The sequence below is a fragment of the Rattus norvegicus genome, chromosome 9 (assembly GCF_036323735.1).
Source record: "Rattus norvegicus strain BN/NHsdMcwi chromosome 9, GRCr8, whole genome shotgun sequence".
Classification (NCBI taxonomy): domain Eukaryota; kingdom Metazoa; phylum Chordata; class Mammalia; order Rodentia; family Muridae; genus Rattus; species Rattus norvegicus.
The window spans coordinates 117,691,141-117,714,898 of record NC_086027.1 but is presented as its reverse complement, the minus strand read 5'-3'; the positions used below and the strand labels follow the sequence as shown (position 1 = coordinate 117,714,898).

The following is a 23,758-nucleotide window of genomic DNA, read 5'->3' as shown; positions in this document are numbered from 1 at the left end:
GCGAGTTTCAAAGGAGTATGAATCTTTGAGGTATCTGTTTGAACGTCATGACAATTTACTTTAGACATCCCTTAGAGTTTTTATAGTGGGAGGTAAACGGGAGCATCCTGACTTATTAAGGAAATTGTGGAGTAATTTGCTGACTAGAAAACGCCGTTTCATTTAAAATGATCTGTATAAAGACGACAGAGCAACTTAGAAAAGCTGTATGAAATAATATTAAATTATTCACATATACAAAGCCACATGTGGTAGCTCTAGCCATGCAAAGTATGCATTTTTTCTAAAGACTCTATTATGAGTAAACATACAATGATTCATTTTCTGTGTTTTTACATTTTGAAATTAAATATTATAAGGGATAAAGTACCAGAACAAAATATTGATCATGGTACATAAGTGATAGTTTATCAAACATAACTCAAGACACTTTGCTTCAGATGGAAAATGTTTCAGACTTGCAACTGAAAGATTTTTCTCTCCAGCTCTTCAGGTGAGGAGCTGTTCCATTCACGAACAAATGGACATGAAGTATAACATTTGAAGAGTCAAAATACACCACTTAATTAAAAGCTCTGAAAATTTATGTAGAGCAATGAATGATTTGATGAGACTTAGTGGAGCTTTCCCTGATACTATTCCGACACCTGTCATTTTCTTTTTCTTAGTCTAACTACTAATGTCCTGAGGAGTTCATAGGCACCTTCGGGGAACAGGGTAGCAAGCACACATTGACTTTAGATTTTCTTCTGAATTGCTGAACAAAAGAAAGGAAGGTGCTGAGTGACTAGAACCATATTGCTTTGCATTTGAAAGCAGTCAAGATAGACTGACCTGCATCAAAAAGTTGAATCAGTCTGTAGCGTTTGGAATTAAGTAGGGGCCATTCATTGAGGCCTTTCATGGCAGAGCTGAGTCACATACAGAAAGTCGCATGTATGTCCTTCTGCCTGGAAATAAGTCACTTAGAAATCAAAAGTCTACGGCTTACAGAATAGAGTTAGAGTGACCAGGCAGCCAGGGGAGGGTGGTGGATTCTGAGCCCTTCTATTCCCATGATTCCCTGTGAGAGGTCACATTAAGGTGTGAGCCTCTTTCTCCGTCCTCTGTCTACAAGATTCTGGATGCCTCTTAGGTCGATCTGGAATGGCTGGAACTTACTTGGCATTTAATAGAAGAAAATACATTTTGTTCGTGAGAGAAAGGCTGAGTGTGTCTGTGAATCAAGGCTCTTAAACTCTACAAGGGTATTGGAGTAGATGAATTCAACATTCTTCCCAAGTGCAGGTATTAAGGGAAACAAGTAAAGCAAGCCTTGGTGAACACCATACATTATTAAATTGGAAAGTACACGCATAGTACTGCCCAGCCTTTCACTATTCTTTCTCTGCTTCTTAAAGTTCATATATATTCTTAATTCCATCATTTATAAAATATTTAATCATTACAGGTAAAGCTGAGATATCTCTAGGCTATAAATCTTAGAAGCAAGTTTGGCACACCAAACCACTCTCTTTACAATCTTCTGAGTCTAGGAAACATACTGTACACATGTTTTTCAGAAACTGCAGAGGGCTCCACAAAACAGTGTGCTCTACATTCTTCAATTTTCTCCTACCGAGAGACTCCTGTGGTACTAAGGTTCTTGCATACATATTTTTATTGCCAAAATTGGATCTTTCCCCTTAGTCCTTTGGGTAAAAAAGTATTTTTCTTATTTTGCACTTTTCTGATTAATATGGAATATTAGCTTGTGTGTGTGTGTGTGTGTGTGTGTGTGTGTGTGTGTGTGTGTGTGTGTCTGGTGGTGCTGGGCAAATAGATACCATTGAGCTACCCTCACTCCATAGCCACAAACCATGTCTCATGTATTACTTACCATGAATTAGTTAAAGTCAAGATATATTTAGTTATATAAAAATCACACTAGAGCATAAAAGTATAAGTCAGTAGTATAACTTACCAATTTTGTTGCCTTAGTCTAAGCAGAAGTGTGCCTTAAAATATTCCTGAATGCAGCTGTCAGTTGAGGCAGCTTTTGAAAAGACTTTCAGTTTTACATATTGGTTTTATAATCCTCAAGAGGGGCAATACTTTGATACCTTCAGGATAACTTTAGGGACAAATGATCAGTGCTCTGAGAAAACATTACTTTGACTACTTTTGTCAAGGAATCTACCCTCGCTAATGCACTTGCTTGGTGAGAGCCGCTGAGTCTATATTGTTGTTACTGTGGTCTCTGTCACAATGGGGAACCATCTAAGCAATCAGTATGCTGTGACTGATAAATGTAGCATCACAGAGATGGTCAACTTTCAAATGCTTCGACCTTCACCCTCAGTGCTAGGCTGTGCATTGCACCGCAATTCTCCCACTGTTTAAACAAACAGGATTCTTCTGTTGTCAGGTAGCATGACCACGATTAAAGTGCACATGACTATGGTGGTGGCCTAATTGCAAAAAAATAACTATTGACTTAGATACACATTTCCCTCCTGCCTCATTCTTAAAGGCAAAAGGGAATAGTACAAACAGCGTTTGAAAAGGACAGTAAGCAGAGATCCAGTGGTCCTTTTAACATCTCCCCCCTCTCTTCCCATTCTAATACTACACTTTTGTGATTAATAACTTTAGAACATGGTTATGAAGTTAAAGATATTACATGAAGGAAACATAGATCTTCCTTATTATTGTCAAGGCATATTTGTCACGGACAATTAAGTGCTTGTAAAAGACATAGATTTGCTTCTATTGAAGAAAAAATGTCACTAACAAAGCAATATATATATATATATATATATCTGCTTATAGTTTGCTTTCTTGTTTATGCTGCATTAAAGTAATTTTCTATTATTGAGCTTGAAAAAAATCTTTTCTATCTTTTTTTTTCTTCAAGACTACTTTAATATATTGAGCACTGGGGAGAACAGGCTGTAGCATACTACGGCACAGAGCAAAGTCAGCCCTGCTATCTAGAAATATGCATCTTGATGATTGTCTTACCTTGGGTTAAGAAAAAGTACAGGAGGGTGATATTTAGAGCACCTAACTCAGCTTGGGATGCTTGTGCGTGACAAGGGGCAGTCAGGGATATATACTTCAGGGCTGGGAAGATCTAGGGGAAAACACAGAAGTAAGATAGCATACGTCCAAGGCAATACCAAGAACACAGGACTCAGAGGCAGAGTGGAAAATAGTGGTGAATGGGAATAAAGTCCCTTTAGAAGATACATCTTTCCAAGAGCCCTGGCCTAGCCTAACCACAGCCAAGCAGCAGCATCCCCTAGAGAGGACCTACACTGCACTACAGCAAAAGGCTTCAACCCAGGAGACAGATCTGATTGAAGGAGAAGCCCTTCAGTCTAGAAGGATTTGTGTGGTCCATTAGAGAGGCTATAGTCATGATGGGGTAGGTGCTCTGAGAAGGCTCATGGCCAAGACACCGTCTCCACATAGTGGTAGCTATGGGTAGGGTCACAGAGACCTTTTCCTCTCATGCTGTTCTATAGGTGGTATTAGGGGAAGGAGGGCACAAAGAGGTATTAACGGTTGACTTCTTTTTGCCCTCTGAGTCTCAGATACACTGCAGAGCTGGCCTATCACAGAGGCCAGTTCCAGAATCAGAGTGAATGTAGTGCTGAAGCATAGTACCTGACTTGGGTCTCTAAGGATAAGGAGGCCTATGGCTTGCTGCCTTGGTGTGCCCAGCTAGGGTGAAGGTAGAGGGAAATGGGAGAGCCAGTAGAGGAGGCTGACGATGTCCACTGGGAGTCTGAGCCTCAGTGTCAGGTACTCCATGGAGTGTTCCAGCATAGCATGCAAGAGGATGACCTGGTGCCTGGGGAGGTGCCACTCACCCTAAGTTCTCTGGAACACAGTTGGCCATGTAGGCCTTGTCCTTCTGGGGCAGCTGAGCATTTATAAGGATAAATTTATAAGGAGCCTATGTGTCCTCTTGGTTTAGGTTGTTCCATGCCAGTTGTATGTCTTGGTTGGAGTATACCACCATTATGTCCTTCATGTACCTGAGCAGGTCCTTGGTCTCAAAAAGGAGGAGGATGACCAGAATCACATGGTAGTAGTACCTTGGTGATCTCCTCCATCACTTCCTCACAGACCTCTGGGTGGGTGATGGAGTTAAGTAGCTACTGATGGTCATGCTGGTTGAAGATCAGGTCTCCAAGGACCTTTTGGTTAATGTTGCCATTCTCCAGCAAGACTTCAGTATCAAAGGCATCTACGATACATCGGCAAGCATGACATCCAGGCTGAATGATGAGCTAGGCAGTGGCGTCCGCATCAGTCACAGCACAAGCCAGCTCTTGGAACACCTGAACGGCAGAGCTCTTGCCTGAGGCCACACCTCCCATTAGGCCCTCTAGAAATATCTTCCCAGGGGAGAGAGGAGATTGGCAGACTAGGAGCCAGGAAGCACCAGATAGTGGGCACACTTGCCAATCAGTTGCTCTACCAGGGTAGAAGGACTGGGGCTTGAAGAAATAAAGTTTCATAGATGTGAAACACAAAGCTGTAAAAACAAGGTTTTGAGAAATACATCTGGTGGACAGGATGCCTATGACAAGCTGGTGACCTTTCTGAGAGATACATCTGAGGTCAGGATGCCTAATGTTATGACGAAGTTTTGGTGATCAAGATATTGAGGCAATTCTGACTAAGCTAATTAAGACAACACAATAACAACTGATCCCATTACCCCTCCCTGAGGTAAATTCCGAGAACAACTGCAAGATGTCATCCTGACCCTGCTCGACCACCAAGTTCACCCCCCCTCCTAAGGGACGTGCCAACTTAGCCTTTTCCCAGTGATTTACCAAGGTCAGGTGTGGGGCTGGATGAGGAAAGTGACTAATTGAGCCAAGAACAGCTCCTTGAGCAGGCCAGCCAATACCTGACAAGATCCTTTGTCCACCAATGAGAATGAGCCAGCTAACCCTGTTGCTGAAGTCTGCCCTCTGTAATGAATACAAGTTGTGTGCTTTTTGGGTTCGGGGTTGCCTCTTCCTGTGTGGATGAGCAACCCCACGTACATGGATTAAAACCCTTATACCCTCATGCCATTGCAGCGGTCACTTTGTCGATCTGTGCTCTGTGGGTGGCGCTCCTGATGTAGGGCCACTTTGGGGTCTTACAAAAGGCTCAACCTTGGTCTCAGCCTCGGTTGCTAGTCCGATCTCCACAGGGCTTACTGTCTGTCTCTCTGCACATAGGCTTGATGCTCTCATGATACCTGTGGGCACCAGGCATGTGTGTGGTACACAAATGGACATGCAGACAAGAATCCATACTCATAAATTAAAAACAGCTTTTCTATGTCACATTTTATTCATCCGGTGAGTATAATTGAGTCAGTTTCGAATCCAGGGAAATACTTGGGATATTTTTAGAGAATGTTTTACTCTAGTTCAACAGAGAATACAGCCTTAAATTCCTCCAACCCCCTCCACTTACAACCCTTCTCCCACAGTGTCAAAATCATGTGTGAGAAAGACTAAGAGCAAGAGACTACATTCTGGTTTGGGTTCTGACAGTAGGCAGCTGTATGACAGTATGTTTTTACAACTTAAGAGTTTTACTGAATAAAATAAAGGGTTGGGATAGTATTGAGGGATATGAACTCAACTTCTAGGTCTCGAGCTCCCAGATGAAGACCTGCAAGTGGTTTTGGAAACCCTAGTTTATCTGACCATTTGGACCCTTTGTCCTATGTCTCAGAGCCAGGCTGACACAGTTACCCACCCAATGGAAATAGTATTTCCAAGCCATGTAGGACTGGTTCATTGACTTTTATACACTGTGGAAAATATACTCTTTCAATTGTGCAATTAAGGGCTGGGGAAAAGTACATGGAGATTTTATGTTCATAACTTTGAGCTTCTGAAGAATTTATTTGGTAAGAGTTTTGAGAGGACTTGGGATTAGCATGTGAAAAATCACACTTTAGGACTTCACCCCATCCTCTACTCTCTTAAACTCAGTTGGCAGCTTCTCTGGAAGCTTCCTCCATCCCTAGATGCTTCGGGAGATTCCCAGGCTCTGCCTATTGTACTGTCCAGCCATTCTCATGCCACCAGTTCTGTGTACACTCTTCTGATGTCCAAATGTTCTTCTCTGTCTTACAGATGGACTTGATATATTAATAAATGTCTCTTCTTCGGTCAGCTTCACTGAAGTTACAGAATTTGGATTCTATATAATTAGGGAGAGTCCTTTTCATCTGCCACATAGTTCTTAAGGCTCCAGCCTGTGGTAGCACAGCAGCTCTCTGGCCAAGTGAGCTGCACAGTACGTAGAGAGCAGAGCTGGAACTAGACAGTTGTGGCTTCAGTACAGAAAATGTGAGTCCTACTTCCAGGATCCAGTTACCAACACGCCAGTTTATGCCAATCACAAAGGAATTGTATTAGGGTTTTACTGCTCTGAACAGACACCGTGACCAACGAAAGTCTTATAAAGGACAACATTTTATTGGGGTTGGCTTACAGGTTCAGAGGTTCAGTCCATTATCATCCAGGCAGAAGCATGGCAGCATCCAGGCAGGCATGGCGCAGGAGGAGCTGAGAGTTCTACACCTTCATCTGAAGGCTGCTAGCAGAATACTGACCTCCAGACTGCTAGAATGAGGGTCTTAAAGCCCATGCCCACAGTGACACACCCACTCCAACAAAGCCATACTTACTCTAACAGGGCCACACCTTCTAAAAGGGCCACTCTCTGGGCTGAGCTTATAAAGACCATCAAAGGAGTCCAGAGAAATTCAATGTTCTGTTAGTCCCTTTATTTTAGGTTACTTAATTTTTTAAAATTTTACTAGGAGCAGAGCATGCATATTAAAGGCAGAACATAGGCTTTAAAGCTGGGGAGAACTTCTTGCCAATTACAACATATGAGTGTGTGAGCAAAACTGGAGAAGGAAAAAGGAGATGGGCTGAGAAACAAAGACAATCTCCCTCAGACAGGCAACTTTCTGTGCTTACCTAAAGAAAGTTATCCTATTTTTATTAGGTTTTAAAAGAAATTTACAAAACTGAGTATTTTTGTGCTTCTGTAAGTGGACATGACTTAAACAAGCTTTAGATACATAAATTATCAGATAGAAATAGTCTTCCTAAATTAAGATTAAAGCCACAGGGAAGGACCCCTGCAATCAGAGTAAACCTTAGCTGTGACATTTTCAGCATGGCCATTCATGTGAGGGCTGCAGTTCAATTCTGGAACATTTTCTAAAGTTCCATGTGCTGAAGGAGGGAGCAGTTTGCAGCCTGTGGCTCTGATTGGATGGTGGCGGCATCTTTAGATGGTATAGTCAAGTGGAAAGAAGTTTGGACCATTGGGGGTCTCCAAGGAAGGGGTACTAGGGTTCTTCCTCCTTTTATTTATAGTTCCTGGATGCTATGAGCAGGTGCACCCAGTCTGTGTTTTCCCCATCTGTGCTGTGCTGCCTTAGGCTCAAGGCAACAAGGGGAAACACGCATGGATTGAAAATTCCTCAAGTGTGAGTGAACGGAGACCTTCCCTCCTCAAAGACTGACTTAGTTCCACTATTTCTTCCAGTGAGGAGAGGCTAACATGATGAGTCCCATAAAGTTAAGCATTTAACTTTTAGCATTTAAATTACATTTTAACCGATTCCCAACACGTAAGATTTTTATGCATTAATAAGGTAACTAAGAGTCAATGCTTCAATGCATATAGATTATATAATGTTTACATTACATTAAATCACACATCTCTTCAAACATTTCTCATTTTTATAGAAAAATGTTGAAAATGCTTCTAAGTCCACAGTGCTTTGTTAACCGAGCCCTCCACCCTGCATCACACACTAGGGCTTCTCTTTCTGGATGAACCGTACCTTCCTTCTCATTGCTCGACTGTTTGTCTCTCTTCTCTGCCTTGAATTATTTCCAGTGATACTATCCATGTTGTCATTCATGCGTCCATTGCACATCTTCCACAGCAACATTTTGTGATGTCTAACTTCCGTGAACAAGGCTCACTTACAGAACAACGGTTCACACTTCACAGCGATTTCTGTCTTGACTGTCACATGTTGCTCACGTCACCTACCTTTGGTGACCTTGCAGAATCATCTCATAGGGCCCAATTAGCTGCACTCAACAGTGTGCCTAGGATTTACAGAACTCAATCAGAAGGAGATTATTTCTGCTACCTATACACACTTCTGATGGCCTTTCTCAGATATTGGATTAAAATATACTCTCTTTATAACTACGCAGAAAAGAGTGCTCGCAAACCCTCAGGTTATACAGTCCTAGACTTAATGGCATGCCAAGAAGAAAAATCAGTTATGTGTTCTGAGATGTGAGGAATGTTTCACATTACAGAAGAGTGTACAGAAAAAAAATGAATTTGAAAATGCCTGCTGGGGTCTGAAACACCAACCAAAGAACATGCCCAAGCTGGATGTAGGCCTCCCAGCTCATATGTAGCAGATGTACAGTTTGGTCTTCATGTGGGTCCTGAACAACTGGAGCGGGGCCTATCCCAAAAGCTGTCCCGTTTATATGGAATATGTTCTTCTAGCTGGACTGCCTTATCTGGCCTCAGTGGGAGGGGAAGCACCTAGCTTTGCAGAGACTCGAAGTGCCAGAGTGGTGGAGATACCCACCCAGAGGAGAAGTGGAGGGGGTGGGCGGGAAGGATCTTGGGATGGGTGACAGGGGGCCAATGAGTGGGACGTAAAGTGAATAAGTAAGAAAAAATTAAAAAAAAAAAACCTAAGGTTGGATTTGGGAAGAAAAAATACCAGTCATCTATGGACTCCCCAGAAAATGACATTTTAGGTGAAGGGGGCAATAAAGACTCACTTCAGTAGGGTTTGGGCTCCAGAAATAAATCTGTTGGACCCAGAACACCAGGAAATTACCACTTACTGCACTTGCAAACCTTTCAGGCTGCCACCCAGACACCTACTCTCTTGACATCATATTGGCTGCTAAATGGTTTCTGGCTAGGGAGCTGCTTTCTCTTTGTTTTAATAAGGAACAACAAAGTCTTTTCAGCTCAATCACAATCTGCCCGCTGCTTCCATTCCAGCACCCTGAGCTTGGTTCTGCAGCATCTGAGAGGTCCCACATGTACCACCAGTCTAGGTTTGGTGATGACGGACTCGATGTTCACAATTCACCTGCCCACTTTTTTGGTGCCGTAGACAGGCTGCTTGGAAATGGTTAAATCGGTTACTTGTTTCTCAGTTACGGAAGAGCAGGCCAGATATCCCTTACAGTAGCAGTTTTATTTGAAAATCCTATGACTTCTTTTAGCGGGAGCAGAAGATGCTTGGGACGGAGTTGTCCTTTAAGTCCAAGCTTCCTGCCTCTCCCTCCAAGTGCTGGGATTTCTGGCATGGGTCACCACAGCTGACACTGTGACAGCTTCTCAAACATTTTTATTAAGCAGATTAAACACTGCAGGGCAAACCAAGCCCTCGATATGGAGATATACTAGGAGGGAAGCAGCTGGCTGTTGATGCAAGCATCTATGAGAAACACATGTTTCCTAATGGGAGCCAGGTGTGCCGAGGGTGTGACAATCAGTCTTGGTGCAAAAGCACAGCAGACATGAAGGTCAGCCATTGGGAGAAATCGTGGGGGACATTTCACTGCAACCCCCTTTCCTAAAACAGAGAGACTGAATTTTCACATGACTGGACAGAAGCACGAAACACACACTTCTTTCCTTTTCTTTTTAAACCGGAGATTTTCCATATTCCCCAAATATTTACAGCCCATTTAAGTTTGAGATTTCCTTTTTAAAACATGTGCATTCAAATTAACATTTGAAATGTAAATACATAAAATATCTAATACTAAAAAACCCTGCAAGTCCTTATATGGAAAAACATTTAAAAATAAAGAATTCACCATGAAAATAAAAAGCCTGTAAGTGTGAGTACTCCTCAGTAAACGGCGCTGTCCAGCTGTCCGTGCTTCCTCCTGCAAACCCGGTGCAAACTCCAGCACTTCCTCCTTGATATGGGCAGCCTGACACAACACTGCCCTTTTAAAAATCACTATTTTTTTTACAGTAGTACAGAATCAGGGAGTTAGTTATGGCATTTTTATACACACGTGTCATTATACCTTGCTCTCAATTGCTCCCTCCCCAGTCACCCCTCTCCGTTCCTCCTGCTCCCCTCTATTCCCCTCACCCCACTCTGGCCAGCCCCTTTCTTCCTCTGCTTTCTTTTAAAAAACTGTTTGAGAACCTCTTTCTCCTCCTTCTATCTCTGTCCCTATTCTCCCCACCATCTTTCCCTCCCAATGTCACCCCCTCTCCTACCTGTCTTTCTCCAGTCACTCATTCTACCTGGTGCTACTTGTATGTTCATGGGCATGGGCCATCAATTGGAGCATATCCCTTATCCTTCAAACCAACCAACCAACCAACCAATCAACCAACCAACCAACCAACCAACCAACCAAACAAACAAACAACCAACAAACTAACGGGACTCTCCCTCCTTCAGCAGCTATCATCCACTAACAGCTTTTTAGGTAGAGGGGGACCCTTGTAAACCCCTCCTCCACTTGTGCTTCAACCTCAGCTGGCTGGATCTTGCTCAGGTCTTCTGCATGCAGCCCTAGCTTCTTTGAGTGTCTGTGAGCGATGGTGCTGACATCCAACACGGCAAGCACTCCTTCAAAACAGGTGTTTATTCTCTTTAGATCTCCCAATCTTTCTGCTGCCTTTTCAGCCATGAGTCCTTGTGGGAAGAGGATTTGACAGAGATGACCTGATGCTCTCTTACCTCATGGATCTCTCACTTTCTCCCTGGAAATTCCTTAAATCTCTTCCACTCCCTAATCCCTTGTCTAGAACATACTGCCTTTGTCTTAGGAGATGGATGTAGTGTATAGGGTTGAAGCGAGAGATGGAGTATATTTGATCCACTTCTGGCTGGACACACTCTCTGAAGTGAGCAAGAGGTGCCACACTCTCATTACTTTCGTTGGAATCATATGCCACCATGCCTTTCCTTGATCTGATAGACTCAAACCATGACTCCAACTAAACACTTTCTCCTTTAAGTTACTTCTTGCCAGAGATTTGGTCAAACAAACAAGAAATGTAGTCAATACAGTCATAACTTAATCACTTCTTTGTTCCAGTCTTAGTTAATATACAAAAAAGCAATGGAAAGGTGAGAGGAATTGACATTTTAAATCCTGATGTTATTTTGTGTCTTTACCCCACTGAATCTCATAGGATTAAGAAGATACTTTGATGAAATTCTTTGCAACATTGCAAACAGTGGTAATGACTAGTCAAGCAGTCAACTTTGTGTCAACATCACATTAACAGAGAAGGTTAACAAAAGTCTGGAAAAGTACTTTTGTTTGTGTTACCTGCTTCTCCTAGGTCTAGACAATAGCTTTTTAGTTAAAGACTTCTGATTCAGGGCAGACTTTTAATTTTTAATTGCCCAATTAAGTGAATGCTGAGAAAACATAGAACATAGTCAAAGATCCATAGCAAAGGAGTCAGAGCCAAAAGGAAATGCACTTCTGGTTATTTTCATCCTTAGCAGTTCTGTGGACTCTTTGGGTATTGACATAATTGCCAGCTCTGTGGATTCAGTCTGGCTATTCTCACCATTACCAGCTCTGTGGATTCAGTCTGGCTATTCTCACCATTACCAGCTCTGTGGACCTGGGTCAGGCTATGATGAGCTCACAGCAAGTGTGAGCAAACCTGTGACCTTGGAAGATGCTTAGCACCGATGCTCAGAGTTTTCTTGGCTCTAACTTTAATCTACCATTTTCCATCTGTGTGACACTGGAAGGTTCTTTAACTTCTCTGTGCCTCTGTTTTTGTTACGAGACAAGAACACTACTGCTTCAAATGGAGCTGTAAGGATTGAAGTAGGTATATATTAGAGAAGTTACATTGCTGTGAAGTAAGCAGTAGCTGTTGGCTTTTGTGGGGATACCCAGGAGGGCCTCCATCCTCGCAGAGGAGCAGAGGGTGGGGGATGGGAGGAGGGACTATGTAAGGCGTAGACTTGTAGGAGGACAACAATCAGGATGTAAAGTGAATAAATAAGTAAGTTAAAAAAACAAAGGATAATCACAACCCTCAGAGTCCTACTGGAGTAGGAAACAAGAATAGAGATGGCACCCACATTTCCATTAGGTAAGTAAGGTACCTCCTTATAAGGTACAGAAAGAGATCCACCCGCTTTCACCCCCATCCCCGGAGATCCTCCCTCCGTGTACAGATAGATATGTGACTTGTAATTCAGTGTTTGTAAGAAGGGAAGGATGCAGACAAGTCTGAGAGGAAGGTGCTTTACGCCTCTTAAAGCCACTCACGGAAAGCCCCTGTGTGTGATACCTTCCTGTAGGAAGGTGTAGCACTCCTGTCCTCAAGAGAGGGAGTCAGAGTGCAAGAAGCCAAAGGGCACAGCAGCCTGCTTACTCACCATTTCCCTGTGACCTTTTCTCCCTCCATTAAACACCCCAGCTCCAGCCCCTTTGTCTGGCCGTGTTTCACAAGTGAGTACTTTTAATCCAAATTTAGGGGTTTTTGGTTTTGTTTTGGGGGGAGGATAAGGCTCTTTATTTCCCCTGTGAGGGTTACATGTTATTTAAAATTCATATTAGGTAAATCTGAGTGCTTTTCTCCAGTTAACTGATTCACTTTATCCTCAGGCCCAGATGGAAATGGACTTTCCCCCTTTGTGGTGGACGGAAGAATCATCTGTAGAGAACACCTTCTGCCTCTCTGTGGCTTGCTAATCTAATGGCTCATTTTGGAGACGAGCAGGGTTTTGTGAAGATGCTAGCTGTTCTCATTATTGTCACATTGTGATATATCTCTTAGTCCTCTACCCATCTGGGGAATGTTTGATTAGGAGGGTTGCCTTGCTGCAGCAATACAATATTCTGAAAATTCCTCTAACATTCTAAGAGACTGGAACTCTTGCTGGACCTCACAGGCAGAGTTAATAATATGTCCTGAGGTCACGTAAGACTTATGACTATTATCCTGTTGTGCACCCAAACAGCCTGACCTGACTGGCATCCTACTGTGCACCCAAACTGTCTGACTTGGCTGCTATTCTACTGTGCACTCAACTAGTCTGAGCTGCCCTTAAGAGAGGGATGCAGCAACAGACCTTACTTGTCTTGGACTGCCAGTGCAGTCAACGTTTACATCCTAAGCTAATGCTTAGCTATCGTCTTAAATTATGTACCCTCCCATGCCCTGACTGCAGTCTTAAATTATGTTTTCTCCCCTGCTCTGGACTATGCATGCATATCATTTTCTCAAAGCAGCAAATATAGAAGTGGAAAGCAACTTCCTAAAATGTACCACAAAGGGTGAGAGCAGCCAATCATGCATAGAGGTTAATAAAGAATGATGTTTGTAGTCGGGGTCAGGTGGGATCAGTTGCAGCCACTGACTTAATCCTTCGTAAAACTCTGTTAGGTTTGTTTCTCTGTCCCTCCTCATATCATGCTTTCTGTGCTTTTCCATGAAGACAGAGTGAGGTCCTGTGTTAGAGAGGAAAGAAGATACACACAGCTCATACACTCATACAGCAGACAAGCATCCACAGAAACACAGAGACAGAAACACATGTGGATGCGCTCACACGTGCGCACGCGCGCGCGCACACACACACACACACACACACACACACACACACACACATTCATATAGGCAGAGAAACTCACATAAATACAAAACAGACAGAAGACATAGGCAGAAGGGCAGATTCATAAGGCAACCTTCAGGCAGGGACACATAAAAACTCATGAACCAGAGGACAAAAGGTAGGAAAAAGAGGTAATACAGAATTAAAAAACTGGACTCTCTTGGTTAGGTGACTTCAAGAGGAAGTGCTTTTCTTTCTCCCTTAACATGACAAGGATATGTTGCTGGTAACTCAGAGTTAATGTCTGCTGGATAGAATTCCTGCCTTGTGCCTGCTCTAAGAACACCTTGTAGAGAGGCATGACGTGGGCAGGACATGGGTGCCTCTTCTGTCTACAGTTACAGAGGTAAGGTTGTAAGACTCAGCAGGAATCTCACATCAGAAGATGGCATTCTTACAGAATCTTCTACATGTTTTAAATGAAGTTTTCTTGCAATTGAACCATTTCTCACTCAGAAGTACTTTGAATATTGATGTTCCTCTCCAAAAAGTGATCTTCAGATCACCATAGTTTTCACGAGAAAACAGAACTAAAGAACAAGGGTGGACAGCTGACCTCTCTTTTATTCACACAACATTGCAGCTTTCCTTTCACAATATCCCACCAAAAGCAAAGGAGAGGGCATTGGTTCCACTGTACTTAAAAGAAAAATATCTCCACTTCCTACAAAGGACTGATTGCTCTTTGTCTCTACTGGGAATTTAAAAATAATTTTGGAACTCAGGAGAAACAGCTCCTTGTTGGGGCACTTGCCTAGCACACAGAAAAGCAGAAACACCACCACCACCAAAACCACTTAACACTTTAAAGAGCATGTAAAATATAAAGAGGTCAGTAATATGGGTGAACGCTGGGAATCCTTGTTTGACTTAACTATAGCCTCGGGTGCAAATGTGCAATGGCAGAAACATCTTTATGGAAAATATTTCTTTTCTTCCATTGGATCACAGAAATATCTTGAAGAGATCTGCATTCCTCCCAAGGACATGTTTCTTTCAAGCAGAGCAACAGAACTAAATATCTCTATAACTGATGCACCGTACTCTTCTAGATTTGCCATTCCTTCCATAACTCTAGATTGGATAGTTTTGGGCTGCTGAGTTTTATAATGTGCAATGATAGTCATTTGGAAGGTTTGCAAAAACAGAATGTGCTGAATATTTTGGCTAATGGTAGTAATAACCTCTGTCATTTCCATAAATCATAACCAACTTCAAGTTTGCGGTTTAGTAAAATGCTTTAGGATATTCTAAGTTCCTCCAAGTTCTATAGAATAGGATATTTCCTTCTATTTATCTCTGATTGAGACTGCCCTGGTGGGGGTTATATTATGGGATGTTGCAGAAGAAAGAGGCTTGAAGATGGCCCCAGGCTCCTAGCGATTCATTCTTGAATCAAACACCAATGCAGGCACAGCTGTGAGGAAACTGAGTGTTTGAAGTCCCCAGTCAGGTGATGTTAATTAGGATAATCCCCTCTAGAAGAGGATGTACTCTAAAAATTAGAAGAGAAAAAGAGAAGGGTAGGTTGGGGCGATTGGCTTCAAAGATGGATGGAGTCACCTGCCAATGATTGGGGGAAAATCCTGAGGGATGTCTAAAAAGGAAACGAATTTCAGGATATAAAGTCACATAGAAGAACCCTGGTGAGTGGGCACCTTGATCGCAGCCCTCTGCTAGATGGCCACACTTTCCTGGGCTCCTGGCTCATGGAGTCAGACATCACAGTCACAATGTGGTAGTTTGTGACACATTGCTATTGTGTGATAGAAAATGAATATGAATTCTGGCTTTGCAGCAATGTAGACAACTTAATATTTCCTGAAACAATTTATGTATTGAAGTACCAAATTTTTGGTGTTTCCTCAAATTTCCTATTAGCTATATATCTAGAGAATTTCAACACTACATATGATTGAGAATGAATGGTAGAGCACAGGATAATTTTCCCCTCTTAAAGAGATTCATTTATATTACTTGGAGTCTTTTTAGACAAAATATAACACTTTATTCTCCAGTAACTAAACTATGTTTATCTCTCTGCCCACCCAAATCTAGCCTTTAATTTTTCTCTTGACTCTGGAAGGCGAGGGAAGGGTGGACCTTAGCACATGAGTTTCATTATTATAGCAATATTTATACATCCTTAATTTGTACTAGAAATATTTATTGTAAATATAATTTCTATAATTGGTGCAGGGAATACAATTAAATCTAATCAGTGAAGAACATTTGTATAGACAGCTGGGCTGGACTTTATGCAACTATAGAAGATAGCAAACCTGAAATTAATCATCAAATGTCTGACATTAAAACAGGAATTAGTCAGGGCAGAATGAGTAAGCTCAGTAACCAATTCCATGGTTTCTGGGCAAATCTCTTTCTGTATTCTGATGAATACTAGCATATTAAAATTTCTCTAGCAACCTAGACACTGTATTTAGTACAGCCTGGCTACCCAAGGGGAGGACATGTTTTATTCTGTTTGACTATTGTCTTTTGGAGACCTCCACTTTTCTGAAGAGGAAATGAAGAGAGAATGGATGTGGAGGAGAGGGGAGGTAGGAGGGATCGAGGAGGAAACTGTGGTTGGTACGTATTGTATGAGAGAAGAATCTATTTTCAATAAAAATATTTTTAAAAAGATTTCAAAACGATGACGGATTTAGATGTACCCATATTCTACTTTCTCCCCTTCATCTCTGAGTCTTGTCTCTGAAAGACAGACACATTTCATCAATGACACTGCAGCATTCCCAGTTCCATGTAATCAGCCAAAGCAGAGACACCCACCAAGCTTTCATGAACCGCTGGTCTGTTTTATAACATCCACACAAATGCTTATTTTTCTCTTCAAGGATGATGGAGAAACAGCGCCGGCCAAACAGCATAAAATTGATAGAGGAGAGAAAGAAGACGTAGAGGGAGTGATGTTTAGATGCCTAGTGTTGAGATGCTTCCCAATTTATGATTTTCTCAAGTGTTAGCAAGTAAAAACCAAGTTGGGAAATTGGATGAATTGTATGAATGCTCCTAAGGACAGATAATCAAGCAGGTAAATATCATTACTGTGCACTTAAAACACAAAGCTAGTGCTAAATTCAAATTGGCAGTGTAGGACAGTCCTTTCATTCAATTAAGATAGTGAAACTAGGAAACAAAAGGTTAGTATCTATGATATTTAGTGTATTTAGTGGACACATTGCTCAAAGGGAAAGAAATATGGAGGCTAAGAAATGAGATTGCTAATTTCTCTGACAAAGTAGAACCCTTAAAAATAAGAATCAGGATTACCACAGAAAGACATACATGGTATGCACTCATTGATAAGTGGCTATTAGCCCAAATGCTTGAATTACCCTAGATACCTAGAACAAATGAAACTCAAGACGGATGATCAAAATGTGAATGCTTCACTCCTTCTTTAAAAGGGGAACAAGTATACCCTTGGCAGGGAAGAGAGAGGCAAAGATTAAAACAGAGACTGAAGGAACACCCATTCAGAGCCTGCCCCACATGTGGCCCATACATATACAGCCACCCAATTAGACAAGATGGATGAAGCAAAGAAGTGCAGACCGACAGGAGCCGGATGTAGATCGCTCCTGAGAGACACAGCCAGAATACAGCAAACACAGAGGCGAATGCCAGCAGCAAACCACTGAACTGAGAATAGGACCCCCGTTGAAGGAATCAGAGAAAGAACTGGAAGAGCTTGAAGGGGCTCGAGACCCCATATGTACAACAATGCTAAGCAACCAGAGCTTCCAGGGACTAAGCCACTACCTAAAGACTATACATGGACTGACCCTGGACTCTGACCTCATAGGTAGCAATGAATATCCTAGTAAGAGCACCAGTGGAAGGAGAAGCCCTGGGTCCTGCTAAGACTGAACCCCCAGTGAACTAGACTGGTGGGGGGAGGGCGGCAATGGGGGGAGGGTTGGGAGGGGAACACCCATAAGGAAGGGGAGGGGGGAGGGGGATGTTTGCCCGGATACCAGGAAAGGGAATAACACTCGAAATGTATATAAGAAATACTCAAGTTAATAAAAAAAAAAAAGAATCAGGATTACACCACACACACACACACACACACATACACACACATACACACACACACACACACACACACACACACACAGGAAAGCACAAAGAACAACTAATGTGGTCAGCTTGTATTACTTAGCTTCCTATCATTACAATATCACGCTACTTAGAGTTTTGGAGAGTGCTGTCTATGACTGATAGTCCCACTGTTTTGGCTATGAAGAATCAACATTGATGGATTGATAGTGGCAGTACACAGTAGAACACAAGTGCTCACCTGACAGGAAGCAAAAGAGAGAGAGGGCATATTGTTCCACCATCTCCACTGAGGACAAAATCCAATGACTTAAGACTTCCCAGTCAGTCCTATTTCTTAGTTTCCACATCCTCTCAACAGATCCACACTGAATCCAAGACTTCAGTACATGGGCCTTTGGTGGGTCACTCAAGATTCAATCTGACACACAACACAGTTCATGAAAGCACTGATTTTCATTTCTGGAGGGGCCAATGACTTCACCTAATGCTCGTTTGGGATAATTATAGTGGCTGTCATTCAAGAGTAAATCGTCTCCTTCTGAACTGCATCCATAGCTTCTAGTAAAAAGGATGGGGTCACTTTTAACTTAAAAGAACAAGAAACATCCCCCACCATACCATATAGCAAGCACTCTGATGCAAGTAGCCATTGAGCATCAACAGGCATGCTTGCAGTAAATACAAAATCCCAGGCTGACCCTCAGAGAATTCTGTCTGCCTCCTTCCACACACACTTTCTTAGCATTGTTGAGTTCTGTTGATCAGGTTTGGGAACCAATGCCTGTGACTGCCTCCTTTCCCTTCCAAGGAAACAACATATCGCAATAGAAAGCAAACACACATTTACAGGTGTGAGTGAATGTCCCTTCATACGAGAACTCATGTTTATCCCCCCTTAGTCAGCATCAGGTGTTTGCTTTAAGAGACAATTCTGTCTCAATGTTGACACTATTGGGAGGTAGCAATGTATATCACATTGTGTCTGCTGTTCCTCAGCTGTCTTAGATTTTTCTTAAGAAGCACTGCACGGACCCCTTCATAATTACTGAGGTAAATTACTCCATTTAAAGAGTTTCATTAGATCAGTGGTTCGGCACTTGGCCTAGCATGTTGGAGATGTGGGCTGGATCTCTAGCAGCAGGATTAACAATAGCAATGTGGGTTCCAATGTGTCCAAGGTGACGGGAACAGAACTGGTAACCACTTAGTACCCTACAACCGTACTCCATCTCTGGCTTCTAATATGCACACTTACCTACATCTGAATGTCTAGGCAGTGGAGATCTAATTGTCTCGAATGACATTATAAAAATACATTTTGGCATCCAAACTATTCTGTTTATCGCATTTCTCCCATTTGGTAGCTCGATAAACTTGTTAATTAAAACTGTCTGTGGTGGCTTATGCCACGTAGAATACTTTACTGCCTTTTGGCTCTCTTTAAAAGACTATTGTAGTGTATTCCTTCTGACATTTTTAAGCTTTAAAACAAGCAATACGTTAAATAGTAACTAAGAATAGCAGCGACCTCACAGGAGCCGAATTTACATTACAGCCCTAGAATCAGAAGATTCTAGAAGCCTTTGCAGCTTGCATGTCGCCACCTAGTGTCTGTCTACCTGATACACAGAAGAGCCAACCAAACACGATTGCTCAAAAGCTGATTACTTTCAAGTGGTGACACACAGAAACCATAGTTTCGTTTTTGTAAACATTAACCCTTCTGGTTTGTCTTAAAGTTGTTCAGATATGGGTGGAGCTAAAGACTGCACATGATATATTGGACAAACCTCAATAGCAGCATCGCCAAATTTGACCAGAACCCTCTGAAGGGAGTATGAGCATCGACAACTTAACAGGCGCGCCCTTCCTAGGTTAAAAACAGTGCCATCTCTCTTAGCTTGCTGATCTTTGGTGATATAAAAATAAAAATTTAAAGCATGCCCGGGGCTCAGAGTCTCATCAGAAACAATCAACCCTGGTAAATAATCACCTGACACTTATGTCTGGGAAGCACGCTGAGACTGAAGTTGAGCACAGGCAGCTCTACGTACTGATGTACCATCCTGCTCTATCTCCTGACATGCCTGCTTAGTACAATGCACTGAGATCTCTCGATAAATTGCCCTTGAAAAGAAAATAAGCAAGTAATCACGTAATTTTACATCTGCACTAGTCAAGGAATCAAGGTGACAATCACGGACTGTCTTGCCTTGCAGCGAAAGGAGGTACATCCTTGCAAAGTGTTTGCATGCAAAACTATTTTACTGTTGTCTGTGGCTCTGGGGATCAAACCCAGGATCTTAGATGTGCCAGGCAAGTGCTGATTCACTGAGAAAAGGCTGCTTTTTTTAATGCCCCGAGAGGAGTACAGTTATATACATTTGTGGAGCATGTCAGTGGGTGCTTTGGATACATGGTTCAGAAGACGGTCATGGTTCAGGAGAAAATTAAAATCAAATCTTCCTTACATCTCATTTGAGACAACAACAAAAGGACATTCCCGTTGTTGATGTAAATGCTTTAAGACCCCTCAAAAATGGAGTAAAATGGTTGTTGGCTATCAAAGCATCCATATCTGCAAAGGAATCACATAACTCTTAGTGGAGGCTTGAGTTACGAGTACAAATTGTGCTGCCTGATGCTGTTGCTTCACGACTAAGTTTTATGCAGAGCATCCAAGAGCAGTAACAGTGGACGCAAGAACATTCCCGCCCAGCAAGAACATTCCCATGTATGAAACCAATGGCATTTAGTTATGAAGCAGAATGCAGATGATTTATGCACTGAGAGAAAGTGAGAAACTACGTTCCCAGGTAATGTAGGTGCCAGTGACTGGTGACTATCAATGCTGTCATTTCTCCCAATGTTGCCTGAAGACATATGCTTTAGCTAGGGTTTTACTGATGTGAACAGACACCATGACCAAAGCAACTCTTATAAGAACAACCTTTAATGGGGGTTGGCTTTCAGGACCAGAGGTTCAGTCCATTATCTTCAAGGCAGAAGCTTGACAGTGTCCAGGCAGGAGGAGCTGATAGCTTTAAACATTCCCCTTTAGGCCTCTAGGAGAAGACTGGCTTCCAGGCAGCTAGGATGAGGGTCTTAGAGTCCCCACCTACCATGACACATTTCCTCCAACAAAGCCATACATCTTAATAATGCCACTCCTTAGACCAAGCATATTTAAACCACAATGTATAATGCCTGAGGAGAAACCCTTGGCTAAGTTTACACACCCACACTGGCATAGTGTGCACACCTGCTTTAGAACTATGAAATGGTTCTATGATATGACCAAGGCTTATAAGGCACAGAGGCTTCCACTTAGCTCAGCGTGGTAGCACATCCTTACACTTCCTGAACCTGGGAGGAAGATAGGTAGTTCTAGGTTGGCAAGTTCAAGGCCAGCCTGAGTCACACAGAGAATACTTGGTTCAAAACAGAAACCAAAGCAACCCTAAATAATCAAAACCAAATAACAACTGAAACAAGGGATGGGGATATAGGTCAGGGATGGGGATATAGTTCAGCAATGGAGCTTGTGTTTACCATACACGAGGCCCTGGGTTCAATCCCTAGCAGGGAATGAACAAACACTAAGCAGTCTTTTACTTAAGTCAGAAGGAGATTGCTCTTCTCAGTGTCTGATGCATATCTGAATAGATTCAGAAAACTAATGAAATGTACATCAGCCACAGAAACTGTAAAAGTCCTTCATTTGGCCACTTTCAAGAAATGCACTGATTCTGGGAGGAATATAATCACTCAGATCTAAGATGAAGAATCGAAACTCCAATCTAAGCCATCAGAACCCATTCTTGACATTTCAAAATAATGAAATTCAAATTTTGCCTTTTATACTTTTCTTACACCATATTGACTCTAAATGACTCGGAGTTTCTCACAGCATGACATACAATTGTAAGCACGGAGCACACAATTTGTCAGATTTTTTTTTTCAGAAGTGGGATCTATCCTGTTGGGCCTGTCTGTCAAACCAATCCCACTCACAAAGCCAGACTTTAGATAGACTGGAGATCTCTTTCTTCCATTTCTTTGACAGTTGTATAAACCTTAGAATATTATGAAACAGAAGGAGATAAGAACCAGTCATGACTGACTTGTGGCTTCTACTGGTCAGTCCTGAGCCACCCAGCAGAGGGCACGAGAACAATTTTTTCTACAAATGCCAGCAGATACTGGAAGGTTGGTCATCATCAGTAAGAAGAGGCTGCAGACAGAGATAGCATCTTCTGCTATTTCTAATGAACTATATTTTTTAGCCTGAGTCAATCCTAACAGGAGGCAGATGGCCTCCTTTCTCCTACTCCCATTCGGCTGAGCTACTTCTGCTAGTTAGCACGCCCGAAACCTCTGTTCTTCTGAGCTTCCCTATCAGTCCAGCCTTCTCCTGCATCCTCTTTCTCAAAACAGTGTTGCAAATCTAGATTCCCAGCAGACTTTAAGTCATCAAGTCAGGACCATGTCTCCATCTCCTTAGAATATTCTATTTCTGATGTGCTGATAAGCCCCTTTTCTGGGAGATGGGGTATCTACCCTAGTCCTCTCAGTGAGTATATCTTTTGCTCTCAAATGTTTACATCTTTAGCACTCCACTCATAAGATTCCTTAGATGTTGAATGCCTTCTGGGCTAGCTCATTGAGTACTCACCCTGAATACAGTTCAAGTTCTCCTTTGATAGTCATGGACTACGATTGGGGTTTTAGCAGTTTTCTAGACTATAGTCAAAACTATCCATGGGAGTGTATTGTTTATTTTTCTCACTGATGTGATCAAAATAACTTACAGAAATAACTTAAGGAAGGAATGTTTTGGTTTGGGTCAGACAGTCCATCATGGTGGAGAAGCCTTGGTGCTGAAAGCACAAATCAGTCAGCTACACTAAACTGAGATTTGGGAGGCAGAGAGATGAATGCTCGTGCTGAGCTTGGTTTCGCCTTTTTGTTCAGTTTAGAAACCCAGCTTGTGGGATGAATAGTTTGCACACATTTATAATGGGTCCCACCTCAACTGAAGTGAAATAAAAACTCTTTCAGATGCGTTCAGAGATTTACTTCCAAGGTTATTCTAGATCCTGTTGACAGTCAATATAAACTATAAGGGAATCCTGCTCACCTGTCTGTCCATCTGTTCATCCATCTATCCATCTGTCTGTTTGCCCATAGATCCATCCATCCATCTGTCTGTCCATCCATCCGTCCATCTGTCTGTCCATCTATCCATCCATTCATTCATCCGTCATTCTGTCCATTCACTTGTCCATCCATCCATCTGTCCATCTGTCTGTCCACCTGTCCATCCATCCATCTGTCTGTCCACCTATCCATCCATTCATCATCCATTTGTCTGTCCGTCCATCCATCCATTCGTCTGTCCATCCATTGATCCATCCATCTGCCCTTCCCTCCCTCCCTCCCTCCTTCCCCCCCTCCTTCTTTCCCCCTCTCCCTCCCTCTACCATTTCTATTTATTTATTATTTATTTACTTTTCATTGACTACTAGAGATACATGTTTCATAAGATAGGTCTAATGTATGTTCTAGAAGAAGAGATAGATACAGGCAATTACTATAAAGTACAATAGTTTTCCAGCACACTTTGGGAGAAGATGATTCTGTGTAGTTCCTATAGATTCTGTCTTCACCTATTTCTTTGCAAATATGGCTACCTTCTGTGGAGTCCAAAAAGCTAATATTTCCAACTTTCTTTTTTTTAATGGAAAACACTATCCTGTAAAGTGTATTAAAATTATAAGAATATCTACACAACAACTTTTTAGGCTTGTATGACTTTTACAACATATAAATCCTGTTATTCAGAGATGCTATTTTTATATTCAGAACCTAGCTGTATGGTACATACAAGGTCAATTTTATTTTCATTTTATGGAAAAGAAACCGAGATTGATGCAGTGAGAGTAATTTTAGTGATTGAAGGAA

The 23,758-nt window shown here is 42.2% G+C and overlaps 1 protein-coding gene and 1 pseudogene across 9 annotated transcripts in view; both read right to left on the bottom strand.

Annotated features, from left to right (window-relative positions):
- Positions 1-23,758, bottom strand: part of Dlgap1 (DLG associated protein 1) — an 869,320-nt gene that overhangs the window by 458,565 nt on the left and 386,997 nt on the right. The window lies entirely within an intron of this gene.
- LOC134480623 (dephospho-CoA kinase domain-containing protein-like) lies at positions 1,726-23,212 on the bottom strand (annotated as a pseudogene).